Source organism: Argopecten irradians, chromosome 6 (genome assembly GCF_041381155.1).
Source record: "Argopecten irradians isolate NY chromosome 6, Ai_NY, whole genome shotgun sequence".
NCBI lineage: Eukaryota > Metazoa > Mollusca > Bivalvia > Pectinida > Pectinidae > Argopecten > Argopecten irradians.
The window spans coordinates 3,406,227-3,423,485 of record NC_091139.1 but is presented as its reverse complement, the minus strand read 5'-3'; the positions used below and the strand labels follow the sequence as shown (position 1 = coordinate 3,423,485).

At 32.8% G+C, this 17,259-nt stretch overlaps 1 long non-coding RNA gene across 1 annotated transcript; it reads left to right on the top strand.

Annotated features, from left to right (window-relative positions):
• The first annotated feature begins 7,557 nt into the window (after positions 1 to 7,557).
• On the top strand, positions 7,558 to 10,988 carry LOC138324737 (uncharacterized). Its single transcript, XR_011208674.1, has 2 exons — positions 7,558 to 7,801; positions 9,653 to 10,988. It is a non-coding gene; the product is annotated as an uncharacterized lncRNA (long non-coding RNA).
• The last annotated feature ends 6,271 nt before the right edge of the window (positions 10,989 to 17,259 follow it).

Genomic DNA, 17,259 nt, shown 5'->3' with positions numbered 1-17,259 from the left:
CTTCATTCATTTATCCTCTCATTCCGTGAGAATTTTTTTTATTGAACATTTTGAATTGTCAACTTGGTTGTGAAAGGACTATTAATAAATTACCGATGTAATATTATATATATATTATTATAAAATACTGTGGATTTTTCTGGTAAATAATAATTTTATATAAAACATAAGCCATGTGTTTCTCACAAAAAAAAAGAAAAACGGCATGATATGTAAAAGAAAATTGGAGGAACATCAGTGATATAGGAATGTTTCAGGATAAAGGGGAAGCATCTGTACTTGAAGCCGTGATGATATTGTGTAACATGAGCAAACAACAGAAAAACGGATTTAAAGAAAACCCAGAACAGAAGAACTATCGAGGCATTAGATTCCAGTTTCACCACATGAGATTCAACAGAATGATAAGTCATCACCCAAAGAAACATATGTATTCCAGTGCAGATATATACGTAAGATATAAATGTAATAGTCAACAGTACAGAAATAATGGAAGCCTCTTCTGAAAACAAAACTCTGCATTGTTCAATAATTTCAGTATCACGACTGAGTGTCGGGTGTAACAGACAAGTCACCACTAATAAAACCTTTACTTGGTGAGTGACACCTGATGTGTATCCCCTATCAGACCAGACAGGGAGTAATTAGCTGACATTCCACTGGAGCCCGACGTAGGCTGCCCCCTCCCCCGCCGGTTTACGGTAGCCAAACGTAAATCAATATGCAATAAAAGCCCGATTAAGGCTAACGATAAACCACTGTGGTTAAACGTGTATAGGCAAACACTAAGCACTATTCATAGGTGTATACCATTACGTCAGCTCCGAGACAGCCAGGCGCCGGCCAGGTGTGTGTCGATGTAAACAATAATATATTAAATCCACAAATGTCATATCGTCCCTAAAATCAGCGACACATCGAAACTAGCCCCTCTCTATGCTGAAGAACAGTAACATTGTCTAGGGTCAACGCTCCTGTCATGAGCTTGTAGAACTCCATACAACTGCCCATGATACTCCGTAGCGTTTTTTGCCGACCTGGGGGTTGATATCATAAACGGTTACCCAGTATCCGATAACTAAATGATTAGCTAGCTTAACATGATTTTATAAAATTATAATTTTCTTCTAAAAAATTTGCAGTAGAAATTAATATATTCCGTATATTTTTCACGTGAGGGATTTATTTGGTATAGGTCATTTATTTATATAGTAAGATATTATTCAACAATTAATGCTTGAAATTGTTTTTATCGTTGTAGTGCTGTAAAGTTGATGATACTGAAACCAAGACATATCCAGGTGCTTGACAATAGTTAAGGTGAAGAAGAAAGACGAGATAGGCGGACGAGTTAGCTTTTCCGTGATTGGCACCGTGTCTAGGAATGTAAGACAGCACAGCAATCTATTAGATGTTAAACAATACCTACCAATCCACACAGAGTTCTACTGGTAGTTTCAGGTGGTGACGATGTCAATTGCATTCAACAAACACAAAATTTATTGATTTTCATTCTAATAGATTTTAAAACGACACCATTGGTATGCGAAGGTAGACGAGATTATTCTTAGTTAAAATAACGTTGTTCATAATCTGTTTAATGACAGAATACGACTTGGATCATTAAATTAATAAAATACAATACATTAAATTGTACATTTTTTATAGCTTAAATTGATGAACCATATCAAAGTATTATGTATGTTCGACAGTTCGACAGTCTATTAGGTATTGATGAAAATAGATTTGATATGAAGTTACTAACTTAAAAGTTGATCACGAGTATAACTAAATTTACAAATTTGCAAACGCACATGTATTGCTTAGGTCCTCCGTCAAGGTCGTGTTCATTATCATAATCAAGTAATAGATATAATAAACATTCCCATGTAAGGATGTTCTCAAAGTACAAGTTCAAGTTCGTACAAAATAATTCCCATAATCCTGTCGCCTATCTACTTATAGCGACTAATTGTGATTAATACCAAATTTGAAATATTAAATGACATAATAAAACACCAAATTGTCTCGAATGACACACCACAGGCGCCAACCAACACTTTTATAATAGTTATCAATTACACTAATATAACAATGAAGTCACGCTTAATTAAAATAATCTTGTTAGCTTCATGAATTACGTAATCAATATTGTGATATGTTCTGATATCTTATAATTGAGATATTCAGATTTTCGAATCAATTTCAAACCAGTATAGACAATTATGTGTTTTTAAAACTAATAAAGTATTGTATTGTAAAGGCATAGCTTGATATTGATAGTCCAATACGACTTGTTATGAAGCTCACTTTTCTTTTATCTGAGTATTATTTCTGACATTTATTGGAATAACTTTAAGATTAATTGTATATACATTAGTCCAATTTTAATTCATACTCCATTCAAACTTGCTGACACATTATTAATCACACAAGAAGCATGTTCATATTGCGTTTCTAAACTTATGGATACGTTTTGGAAAAATGTTTTCGAAATACTTATTAAAACAATTTTGTTCATGTTGCTTTACAAAGTTAACGTACATTATTGCAATTAATAGGTAAATTTCATTTCAATCACTTTTTATTCATATACAAAATAAAACCAAGCCAAAACTGAAAAAACATGAATGTTTCATTAAATAATCCACATAAAAATGAAAGATGAAAAAGTATTCATTCAGGAACTAGGGAATGGAAATTGTTGCGAAATAGATTCAAGCACAGGCACTAAACGTATTTGGCTTGAAAATATCCAGTGTTTTTAAGGTTTATTAATGTTTATTGTAAAATCATCAAAGTCATGAAATAAATGGCATAACTTGCTTTTGAAGACCCTATTACTTAAAATCATTTTAGCATTAAAACACGAAATGTTAAATCACAGCGAAAATCTATGTTTTCAATTTGGTCTACTTTATATATACAATGTACTTGAACAACGTTCTGTTTTCTTACGTGGCTTTTAATCAATTACTTACACAAAAATATAATGTGCACCTTGGAAAATATCGTATACTAGTACTAATTGAAAAATTAGATTAAAAAAAGTTCAAAACAAAAAGTAATTTCGACAATTAAAAAATCTCAGAAAAACAGTTGTTGACCATTTAAATAAATTTTAAAGTTTAAATATCTGTTCATTAATGCCACAGACAATAAGCCTTGTGGTGTGTGGTTGCCGGATAATTACAGATCTACCTGAATGGCATTCTTTTCCAAAAGATACCATCTCCGACAACAGATCGCTTGCGGTTAGCACTGTGTAAATCACAAGATATCTGAGTGGGTAAAGATATTTATAAACTGTGCAAAAATGTTTTGTGCTGAAAACTGTTTTAATTTATTTTTATTTGAAAAATGCAAATTTTAATTATAATATTTCAATGGATATTTCTGTACAAAAATAACATTCAATACTCAGTGCAAATTTCCAAAATAAATTACACTGAAAATATGCCATATGGTTATAAAATCGCAAAAACACATAAAAGTGGTATTTCCAAAAAATAGATCTAATGAATATGGATAAAATATAAATATGGTTATTTATAACATATTGAAAAGAAACTTACAAATAAAGAAAGCTTATTGAATATTATTTTGGGAAATGAACGAAATGGTATATCATTGAAAATATATACCAAATGGGGATAAATTGCTTATACAAAGTAATTCGATCTTATTGATAGATAAAATCAAATGTATTGAAAGACACAGACTCATGAGATAAAGCCTTTTGTTTTACAAGAAGCGAGATAAACAAATTCGGATTTGGAGTTTCGCTGCCCCAAACAGCTTCATTTAGTTTGTAGAATTCAGAGGCACTCATATTCCTATCATTGACTGTAATATTTCGTTATTATTACATTGTGAATGTTTTATCATCAGAAAGCAGACAAGGATGATTTTATTCTTTACTTCGCAAGCCAGCCTTCCCTTATGTTTTAAAAAATAAAAAATAAAAATATCTGGCGAACGAAAATATATTTGTCTTGTAATTAATAATTCCTCAATGGTCCATTACAATGGGGATAAAACACTCTGAGTAAGCACATCTTCTGTATGTGCACCTCATCGATACACGGCTCCATCCAGTTGGATGTACTGTGGTGGGGTAGATATAAAGTCAGCGATAGTAACCCCCGGAACATCGAGAATGGTTGTACTCCATTTTCGTGGCAAATGTATACAAAATATACTTGTCAATTTACTATCTAGTCATTTTTTATTTATTTGCTTATCAGTCATGTATTTTTTGTCCCATCATCAGATTACTGGTCTAAAGGATGAATCATGGGAGAAATCCTAAACTCTAAGTTTATATAGTAAATTTTGTGAAATTGACATTATGGTCATTACATGGTTTTGTTGGATGGCAGCGTCCCTGGTATCATTGGTCTTGGGACGTTCGGGAAATACTTTATTACTGTCCAAATAGATTGACACTTTGTTTTTACTAAGAAGTTAAGATCATTAGTCCTTGGGTGATGTTGACGTCTGTATAAAATAATAAACGACGTGCATTGTCATTTTATTAAGACTCCACGAACAAACAGCTTACGGAGATTTAACACAAATCTGTTCGTCTTTTAATTGACAATATTTCAGTTTGAGATTCCCTCAATGGTCCATTATAATGTGGATGACACTCTCAGAGTAAGTACAATTTCTTCATCGTGTGGACGTCATGGACACACCACTATTATTGACTCATAGATACGATGTCATACTGCACTAGGTAGTGTGTTTGCGTATTAAGTGAACTTGTTGTAGTGACAAGCAGTTGTAAATAAACAAACAAGAATGTAAATAGGGCCAGAGTATGTAAATGGAAGCTACTAGTCCGAGGGGTATACCCCCTGTACTGTTACTACTGTATATGTGATATCCCAACCTTCCCACATCCCTGATACATACTAATTAAGACCAATATACAATTGATGGTTTGGTTTAAAAAACACTTTATGTTTTGCTGATAAAAGTAATAAGCTTACTAATTACACGAGGATTCTGAACTGGTCTTAGTTTTCAATACTATTGATATTGTTGCAATTATTCGGTCAACTTCAAAATGAATTCAAATGTGAATATATTTAAAGGGGCAATTCAGTCTAAGAGAACATTAAAATTTGTACATATATCGGAAAAAAACCAGTTCTAATGTAAATTAAATCAGTCGGGTTTACTGTGATATGCCTGAAAAGCCCACGGTGGCGACATGTGTGTGAAATGTTCAAACTCGCTCGCTGTCCGCCATTACACACTGTGGTCAAACTTCTTGTATGCCGAACCCTGTCCCTTGCTCGTAGAATAATTCAACTTTTGTCTAGAACTGCTCAAATCGCTCTGACAGTAGTGTGTTTACCTTATTAGGTGCATTGTCTTACCTAAAAATCATTTTATCACCTTCTCAGTGGTTACATAGTTCATTTGTTTAACGTGCATGACTTTGGCTCGAGTATGGGTACAGCGTCAATAATGTACCTGCTTAATTGTATTGATCAACGATTTGAAATTTCAACGATATTAATCAAAATACTTAACAATGTCGTGGAATTTGTCAATGTTTTACGTTATATGTTTCATAAGAAATGTAGAACAATACATTTATGCTATATTTTGCTTTTTGGTAATGTAAAAGAATTAGCCTGAGTGAATTGTCTCTTTAAAAGCCTACCGATACAAAGTGCATGGCTAATGAAGACGTGAATTTATATATGTGTAAGTTTCCTTAATTATTTTCAATATTTCTTATTTCATGACTGCGCTTATATGGGACTTGAGTAGGGCTATATCTTTTCGAACCACAGACAGACGCGTAACGAGGTGTGACCGTCAATGCCCAGAACGCACGTGTGGCCCTCTAGAGTGTAAGCGATACACATAGTTGATAATATGACAACTTTCAAGTTGAAATTAAATAGTCCATATTTGATGTTTAGAAACATTGTGGGCTCCTTATGAGTGATGTCACGATTTCTGTGCGTCGCCTCACGCTAGTCTGTGTCGGGCAGGATCACACATCAAACAAAACGCTGATTGTGGTATAAATTTCTTATGTTGGAAAATCACAATATGGTAAATAGTTTGTATTGTTTAGCCTGGAGCCGACGAGGTATTTATATTGTTAACGATGGGACAATATAATGTTACTGGGTCTAAGCTAAGGCTTGTCAGGTTTACGAAAGTCAACACAACTCATTCTAGGATTATTTCTAAAAGAAAGAAAACATATTATAAAATGCAAATTCACAAACATTTTGCATGAAACAAAATTTTATTTAGATCTGTATCATAAGAAACATATCTTACACTGTAAGAAAAGCTAATGATACTTTATGTAACATGTTCGAATAAACTGAATGCTAGGGGTGTGGATGTACTTTAAAGTGAAAACACACTCGATAAACCCTCCACTTACTCATATATCTTTCTCGTGAAATCTTTATATGAGGCCATGATAATTGTTTTTGTTTTCTCTTATTTCGATTGTCATGACGGATTCGAAAAGAATTCCAAATGAAAAATACACATCAAAGAAAATGAAGAAACTTAAGAAATTACAAAGATCACGTTTTTGGTCTAAAGAGATTTTGTAACTTTTTTTTACACATTACAGAAGTTAGAATTACGCTGGTCGATTGTTTAATGTATTTATTGTTCTATTGTGTTCTATTATCTAAAGTGCATCTAATACCCATTTACACTAGTTACTTACATTACATGCTCGGAATAAAATTTTGTCATGAAAATGATAATGTGTACATCGTGTCGGTTTAAGTATCAGATCAGGTTTATGGGAAATTCAAGACAGTGACAACAACAAAATTCAGATGATACATATATGTAAAATATATTATTAGTAACATTTGTATGTAGCTTTCAACTTTTTATCTTAGAAACAGACGTGTCAAGCATACAATACGATTAAATGAAACATTTTTACAGAGAGAACGCAAGCTCTGTATAGACTCTTCGGTTGATTTGTACTACTACTGAAATGTCTTTCTCCCCTGTAGTTTGAAACTTAGAATTAGGCATGTAGTAGAGACAAAAATAATCAAGCCAAACTTCAGTGATTTTGTTTTTAATATTCTAGAGACTGGTGGGCAGTCTCCTTACCAATATGTCGCGACAACTTCATTTCCCGTTTTCATGCCTTATTTTTTCGTGATTTTTCTCGATTCAAAGTCACATTAGTCTATTTTACATATTCTTGTGACTTTTGGGGGCGATAAATTTTCCAAAATTCTTCTTAATGCAGCGATGCGTAACCTGTTCTTTAACGCGATAATAACTCAGGTTTTTGATACGCTTCCTGAACCGTTTCACTTCTTAACATTACCTTTGGACCTAGAATCGGTGATGACTGTACCATGGTGTTATCCTCTAAAATTTTGTACATTATTGTACTTAGTGTATCAATAAAATACATTTTATTTCCTGGAATTCTCCCATTAATTATCCAAACCAGATTTAGATTTATTGTTTGTCATGTCTGACATTGGAATACGTTATCCTTCTGTCAGCGAATTAACAACATCAACACGAAGTATTATATTTCACAGCACGTTCAGATGATCTGTCCAGTTCATCCTTTATAAATGTCTCTGAATGAATAAGGACAGTGATCCTGACGTCATTCACACATACAGCACATCATGTCTATTTCTGTATTCGGCTGATATTTGCTATGATCAATTCTGACGACGACCAGGTGCGCGCGTAAGGACACAACGTGGGTGAAGTGTAAAATTACACTGTTTCACCGCCTACGTGAGTTCGACTATTCATCAAGGCAAGATTTCATCAAAAATGTTTCTATATCTGTTCTCGTAGGTGGTGTTATGGGTAAATTTATTCAGTCAACATTACCATACTTGATGTTAACATATGACTGACAGACATATTGGGGCAATTAAGAGTACTATGGAATCGGATTCCAAAAGATTTTCTAACTAAATATCCTATGATTTTATCCTCTAAATTAATGCTTTTATCAATGTTTGACAGGGATGGGATCGTATAATATCGTATTATTAAATGCTTTTCTGTTGATTGCATTTTAATCCATGATTTATACTAGAACAATATATTACGGATCGAGCTACAAATAAACTACACAACTATGAACATACAGTTAGCAGATAATATTATTTTAAGACATAACTTTCTTTAGTTCAATACAGTTTTAAACGATAGACCAGAATCGCGAATACGTTAAAGTTTATCACAAGGCTTGTTTTGTATTTATTTCACCGTTACAAGAGACATAGTCTTAATTGAGCTTTACATTATATATGTTTATATAACTATTATATATCAAATTACTGGGTTGATCAGAGAGTCAATCAATGAAATTTGTCAAAACAGTTTTGACCCTACGTTAGAAATGCGAGTTCTGAAACACTTATTTTTGTCACAATTATAGATAATATCTGTGAACTTTTAGTAGATGCGTTACAAAGGGTACTCTTTACCTAGACTGGCCACTATACCTAAAGTAACAAAAACAATTTCTCGTCAGAATTCTAATATAATATGTTATCTACGCAGAGCCACACTTTAGCGATGTTTTCTTTTGAAAGAAAATGCAAACATACATCATGTGACCTATCGATATTCCGACATGTTGATGATCATGTGATGTATGGTGATGGATCAAGGGCTGATGTGTTTATTGTTAAAGTATCAGATGTTGGGACTTCAGCGGACTTTCTGCAATACTACCACACTGTGACAATGATGTATGTTTCATCGTACCATAAACGTCAACGAAGTGTCAGACATGGCGGTGTGAAGTCCTGCTCACTTCATAGCCATACGAACTGCTCTTAGTGTAAATAATGCGTTCATTACCTCGTAAAACATTCCCCAAAAAAGTGGTCGCCATCTTAGCAGCAATTTGTATGATAATGTGTAATGATATATATTGAGGATATTTTATATGGTGTGAATTTCTTAATATTAAAAATTCTGAGTAGCATCTATCTTATCTGTGTGTCCTTTTGAAGGACTGATGTCAACTATTTTGACATATATATGAAACTATATGTGAGAGATTTATCGTGAAGATAATAATGAAACGGAGCAAATAACATCAGAGAATGTGGATTACTTAGTGTGATAACAGTTTGTTAATGTAAGTTTACAGTTATTAAAATATTGGTCATTAATTATGGTGAAGAATATGCGCGCATACTTGAAACTTTAAGATGGTTAGATGTGAAATTTTCATTGACGAATAGGTTTAGCAAATTAAGCGGTCTTGAAAATCATTCAAATTTCGATTAGCAAAAACTAAAAATAAAACCCTCAAATCACGTATTTTGTTGTGACATTTTTGAATTACTAGTATAATTTTCGCATCACATTATTACTGTAAACAATTTTGTTTTGGCATATTGTATATTTTGCGTCTTCGTCAATGTATTCATAACAAACATAATAAACGATGTTTGAGTATAGATTTAGGGTTACAAAGTACAAGCCAAAGGCTGCCAATGTTCAAAGATTGTTTTATAGAATTGTTCGCGAAACATTTGTGCTCGCATTGTGACTCTTTCGCGAAATAACGCGAAGAATTTACATCGCGAAAATAATGCAGTTTAAAGTATAAGAATCTATCTGTTTTGGTTTTTTTTTTCAGGGCGTTACATCCTATATCTTACAATTCTGTGGATCTAGAACTGATAATACGGTACCTAGTCACCTCGCACGCGGATTGGTAATGTGCAAGTCACGAGCTCTATTAACTGTCATATTGCATGGGATTGTACAACTCTACCAAATGGTATTCTTATCAAGACAACAATCTTTCTCCTCATCTCCATTCACGTCACTCCCGACGACACTTCCTGTCAGACTAAATTTCGGTGAGGGTCCGGACCGGAAACGCGATAGTATCGTCCTGTCTGCACGTTAGAAGAAATCGTTACTATTTGTAGCCGGACTAATGTAAAAATAGTATAGATATGCTGTATATTTACTTTTCAGGCGTGGAATATGTGGACACTTAGCTGTAGAGGAGGATTTTGTTATCTGAAAGTAGGCGCATTTAAGCTCACTTATATCCCAACACTAAGCGATGTTTTTATTTTTTCGTATAAATCATGTGTTGGTGGAGTTAAACATATCTAAATAATGATGATAATTATAATCATAATTATATAACTACAGGCTTTAGAATTGTGAAATTTGGCTTCCGCATAATTGATATATTTAACGTCTTCTCGTAAATATTTCATATATGAAAATGACTGTGACATTAATCTATATTAATGTTTCCTCTAGGATTGACCAAAATGACATATATGTGTGAGAGATCCATTATTTGATACTGTGTAAGGGTGTTATACATGTTATATCCATTGTAATATAAAGTAATATACGCGAACCTAGATAAAATTGAAAGTATGGCATGAAAGATAAGTTGTATAGTTTATTACTATTATAAATTGACAATCTGCGAGTAGAGCATATCGCGAAATCCCCTGTCCGCGAAATGAATGAAACGACTAAACAGTGCTGCGTATCAGAGACTCTTTGGGGATATTTTAATTAAAGATGCAGATGGAAATAAAGTCCGATTTACCAAAAGAATAAACTTTGAGCACTTTGAAACTGGAAATCGGCTTTAATAACTAGATTTAACCTCTCTTTTCAGAATATATATAAAGAAGCAGTTTTGGTTTTTATTATGCAGACTGATTGTAGAATCGACAGAGTATGTCATCAAGGATGCATTCAAAAATGTATGAAGCTATTATAACGTGAACTGAAGTGGGCGGAACGTCACCACCTCTGTAGATCAAGATATGTGATTGCTACATTTGAATATCACACTATGTATTGGACATCAATTACAATGAAAGAATGACCCAAATTTATCGCAACCATTATTTTTTACTGATATCTATTGATTTATATAACTAAGTTTTCAAATTTTAATTGAAATACTTCCTATCAAGATTTAGTTTCACAGATCTCAAAATTCAAAACTTATCTCACTTTTCTTACTAGCAATACAAAGCCCATTTTGACACTGTCCCAAAGACTACACGTATTTGGTTAGCTTATACTGTGAAGCAACTTTCTTTCGTGGCTTCTTAATTTCGCGATTTGATTTAACTTTTTATCAAATGTTGGATATGAAAGATGTGTATCAGGTAGATGAAAATATGATTGAATGTGAAGATGATACTGATATAAGAGCTGTGTAAATAAATGGATGAAAGCTATACATTGAAAACCGAGTGAATGAATTCAAATGATAAATGTGGTTTGAAGATGTGATAATGATTTGAGGATGTAATGAAGATAGTATTTGCATGTATGGTTGATGATTTAAAGGAAAATGAGGATGGCAACAGCCAGGATGATGATAAGGAAATAATTACGTAATGTATATTGCATATGGAAAACTGAATAAAAATAAGTTATAACAAAAATTCGCGATTTCCGTTTCGCAAAATTTTCGCGGAGATAAAGGTTTGCGGATTTAACATGATCGCGAAATTCGCAAAAATAAATCACACGCGAAAGAAATGTTGTTTACAGTATATTTTCCTGTTAAGTGCTAATGTTCATCGTTTCAATTTTAAATCTCTCTAAAGTTATCCTGCAATGTCACAGACCTACAATATGACTTACTTTATATGTATACTTATAAACCCTTTGTTAGCTTAACTCAAGACAGGTATTCATGGGTTTTGCTAAAACCTCATCTGTATATTTGATTTTCTTCATCACGAGCTTGTGTGATTTAGGACCAAGGCCGGCGCCAGCGTTCTTTCCATTCAGAATTAACGATTTCAGTTAGTATATGTATCGTTATAATCAGATGTTAATTTATTTGCTTTGTCACGGAGACTCGTTACACTTGGATCATTTTCATGAATATTCATGTTTTAAAACATGTATATGCATGATTACAATTAAATTATATCATTAGCTTGACAGTAACAAGACATAAAGCTAATAGCCTCGGGCTTTGGAGTACTCTGCTGATATAACAAAAGTGAATGAAAGGCAAAACTGAGGAGCTACTCATTTTTGAGCTGGACTAGCAAATTAAACAAGAGACTGCTTAGATTTGCAATATTACTACAAACTTTAACTTTTCAATTTGTTAAAACTTTTAGACTTTTTAAAAGGCCTTTGAATTATTTTTTTTGAAGTTTGAATATGAGATTATTGGCTTTTTTTTTTACTTTATTCCATTTCTGTATTTTTTTTAGTTTTTTTTTTCATCTTACACCCATATACTCAAGAAAAAGAATCGATTATCATAAAAAATCGAAATTAATTACTGTTGCTTATCTGATAAACATAAACAAATAGTTTAAATAAAATGTGTTATCATCATCTTATGTTATTGTCTGTGTCTTTAGTGGGACCCTGATCCATTTATTCTGGGTATATAACAGGAGACGTTACGGCTACTTTTTATGTCACATGACATGAGGTATCCTTTTTGTTATTGTTCATTTTTTGACGGTCTGTCAATGTTTCTAACCTACATTTGATATTACTTGCACTTGCATCATTCAATACAATCAATAGTATTAAAGACAATAATGGTTTTTTTCATCGGTTGTGTTATGTAGTTTATATAAATTATTACTTTACAACTTCAAGAATTAACTTCAGAATGTTTCTATCACTTGACCTTTTGCATTTTGTTGACTTTGATAATATCAAATTACACTTATGCTAAGTGAATACAATATCAAATGTGCGTCAGCTCGCTTGGATGTCATGTTTAGTTTGCACTATAAAATATTTCCGTTATCATTTATTAAACTTTTGAATGTTTTGCATTTTTGGTTACTCACCATAAACTTCATTTGTATTCCTTGTATATCTTCTATTTATGCATGTATGTAGAAAACCTAGTTTTTTACCCCTTTTTTGTCTGGTTTCCCGGTGATATCATCCCCTTATTTACACGTTGTCTGGTATATTTAGACTGCCTTATTTCTGATTTGTTTACGGTGTTCAATTACGTCCATATCAATTTGTTTAATCTTGTCTCGTTTCATAAATAGACACACCTTTTTTTTAATTCTGGTACACCTGCATGGTTACATCATTTCTATCTTTTTTGCTACTAATACATGTAAATTGTATTAAAAATTCTTAATAATTAATTGTCTTATCTGTCACTCTTCTTTTTTTCTTCGTCCTATTTTTTTTTCTGAATGAATATGCCAATACAATACGCTATAATAATTTCCTTGTATAAATTTTATCCTATTACATACATGTACATTTCGTAACAAAATCGAATCTCATGAGCGTCAGGCCCGTCATTTGACAAAATTCAATTAGTATATGGTACATGTATGACCATGGCTTGTATTTGTCTATAAAATAGTTTGATATTTTTTGTTCCATTCATCTCCTACCCGCTGTGGGGGTGGAGGGAGGGGGGTGGGGGTAGGTAGGTATTTTAAAATGTTTGACATGTATTACATTGTAGCTATTTTTGTCTTTAAGCATGAAATTTTGAGAGACAATATAGAACGTTTTGGTCGACTGGGCTGTCTCATATAAACCCTACCCCATATATATATATGTTACATATATCATTATCTATTGCCGTAGGACGATGAGAACGATTTCAGAGTCACACCTGCTTCAGGTAAACACTGGTACAATCATCAACAGGTGTGCCGGTGACAGTAAATACAGGTACACTCATCCGTTCAGGTGTCTCGAGTGTCCGAGAACTCCTACAGAAGTAATCGATGGTCGAGGAACTTTTTGTATTTCTTTTTCAAGTTTCTTCCCCGTTTAGTTGAAGAGAGTGTTGATTTATATTAACGTATCCATAAATATCATCTTAATTGCTGTTCATACATTGATGTACCCGATAAACACCTGTTATCGCGTAATCAGCGTACGAAATACAGTGACAAGTTTCAGACATTTTTCCAGCTTTATTTACTTTTTTTCCCGAAAACTATTGACCAATTAATGGTTGCATGAGTCTCTCCAAAACTTATTTCATACCTTTAAGAAATACTTGTACAACTTGTGAATAATTCTCTCATTAATGGATGTTTACGATCAAGTGTTGTTTATACAGGTAAAAGTAATCTAAAAGATAGTTTCTGCCAAGGCCTTTCATACGCTTTAACACTTTTTATAATGACAATATGTTAAATGTATATCAGGTAGCGTCAAATAAGATAAACATGTTTTAAAGTTATATGTGCCATAACTGAACGAAAATTTTGACATGTAACATTTTCTTCAGCAAGCTATTGAAAATCATCAGGTTTGGTGAATTAAGCCGTGAAAATAATTTTAATAGACAGACAAACATATATGATGCCTTATAAAAGTATGTTAATGTGAAATTAAATTGTAGACCACAATTAAGCTGCTTAATCTATCCGTATGTACTCATTTCACTACACTGTGGATGTAAATACCATGCCAAAAATCATTTTCAGTTCTTGTGAAAATTTTGATGGAATTCTCAAAATGTTTTTACTTTAAAGTTATATGTGCCGTATTTTTCATGCTCACCCGTCAAGAAGAGATTTTAATATGTGATTTACCACCAAAAGTTAGAAAATTATACAACAAACATTTTGAGAATTCCAATACTTTCAATGCATAGGTTTCAATTTCACAAGTACAAATAAGAGCTGAAAATTATTTTTGGCATAGTATTTAAAAAAAGGTGTGCACATCATTAGATCATATATAATATAATATATAAAGTCAATATATATAACGCTATGTATAAAAAATAAAACACCAATTATTAAAAATAAGGGGTGGTATCGCCATTTTCATTGCCTTCCATTTTTCATAAATCATGCATTGTTTACTCCTGTAATATCATATGCTTGAAATCTTTGGGGGAAAATAACATTACAAACATTACGCATGCATCCTTCAAATCAATTATATCCTCGATGAATTTGCATCGACGTTTGCATTTTATATTTCCTCGTTTATCGTAGTAATGGTGATTCTATTGTTGAAACAACATTTCCTCGTAAATGAACGATATTTGCTTGGCTTATTCAACATACACTTCAAATTCATTTCAATAACATCCGCTGTTGGTTGGTTGGTTGGGTGGCGTAACATCCTATTAACAGCTAAGGCAATATAAGGACGGCCTCCCTTTTATGCGTAATATTGTGTGTGGATATCTCTGTATTGGGAGGCTGCGGTATAAATATTTTGTGTCTCTTTGCAATAGCGGAAACTCCGATGTGAATATAATGATTGCCTTTTTTCGAAATATGTTTGTGCCAACACATTTTTTTTAATTGTTATGATATCAAGGTCCCTCTTTATTCATTTTAGTAAGTCCTTGCTTGATTTAAAAAGGATGATTACAGCGACAGCTGGAGGCAGAAGAGACCGGTTATGATTCCTCTATAGAAATGGTGATGGCATTTATTGGGGAGATTTGTGTGGGTGAAGGGTTGAGTGGAGTCTAATCCGTATAGTAGGAGCAACTGGACACAAGATACAACTTAGAACAACGTTATTATGTGATTATGCCAAGAGACAAAGTAATAGAAAATGAAGGCGATGGTAACAGGGTTGTCACAGGCAATGTATCATTGGGAGGGTAACTATTCTACTACATTATTCTGTCATTTTCATTTACCAGAGAAGGTATTTAAATCCAATTCCAAAGCATTGAGTAACAAAAAGAATTGAATTTGTAAGGAAGATTGATAAAATTTGACACTATTTTTTGTACTATTGTTGATAAATTTTGTTATAATGTATGTTGTACACAATTCATATATCTACTTTTGTGCTGATGGGTTACTGACCAAAGGTCAATACAAGTATTGAATTAAATTGACTTTGGAATTTAGAGTCCACAAGTATTCATTACGGAACTTCATATTCAAATCTAGCCCGAGATTTACCAGACATCTATCTGTCATAATGTCTAAGTCTGGTGTCAGGGCCAGAGTATCTCGGGCTAATTCAAGTCATGAAGGACAAATGAAAATGACATGCTAGTACAGTAGAACAATAGAATTGCAGTGTTTGTTATGACTGTCCAGTATGACAACACTATACAAACGATATTAGTCCCTCCGTCCTTGAATACTATCAACGAATGGTCGTTTAACCTAGTAACTTTCATTTTATAAAAACAAAAAAGGTATTTTTATCATTTTGCTGAGGTCAACATATTTGCTTGGTATCGTTTGTCTTAGCAACGATTGTGTTTTCATTTTAAAGCGCTAAAAACGTGTGTTCGTCATTGGAGTAAATCCTGTAGTACTTAATACATGTTTGATACAATAATAATACAATAATACATTTTTTGCAGCTTTTGAGGTTGTGTGTAATATGTAGTAAGTAGCTATGGTCGAGCTAGTGGGGCCACAGTGAAAGGTCGAATCTATCCAGAACCTCAAGCAATATAAGCCCAAGTTATTATTCCATTATTGTAACAGTGAAAGTTTTTATCTTTATTTTCTTTTACTGTGAATAAATTATAGACTTTGTTTCACCATCCCATCTGGCATGTTATTATCTCTACTGGGTTTTATTTACATTTTCGAATAGACTCACATTTGATAATATTGCATTACATTCAAATAAAATCCTACTGGTTTACATGTTGAATCTGAGGAAGCAGTTCTGTATTCAGAGCCCGTCATGATCTTGTCCTCGAAATGACCTATCTTTACTGGGTTTTATTTTAATTTTCCAATAGACATACATTTTAAACATGATATTACTTTTGTCGTTTTTGTAACAGGATCGATTGAAGTATCGCTGCAAGCATTTAATGAGGTGCACCAATGCATCATTTAAGTGTCAGTTTTAATGTTCAATGTATAAATCCATAACGATATTACAAAACTTATCAATTATTTCAATTCTGTTACAGAAACTTATTACATCTTTAATGTATAAATCAATAACAAAATGTCAATTACTTATTTTAATCATTTAATCGTGTTCTAGAAACAAAATGAATATTTTAATAGAAATTAGACTTTTGTTTGTCTTAACAAAAGGGTCGCTTGTCATTGATGTTAACTTCTATCATTAATGATGTACCTTTACAGGTATGGAAAGGTGATAATCAGTAGCCAGGTGTGTTAACAGATACCTGACAGCAGCCTGACAGGTAGATGACGTAGATTGATGATGTACACAGTACAGTGTCCTAAGATACCAGGTTTGATTCCACACTGAACATCTGGAGATTTTACATTCATCATCAGGCTCACTCGATTTAATGTCATT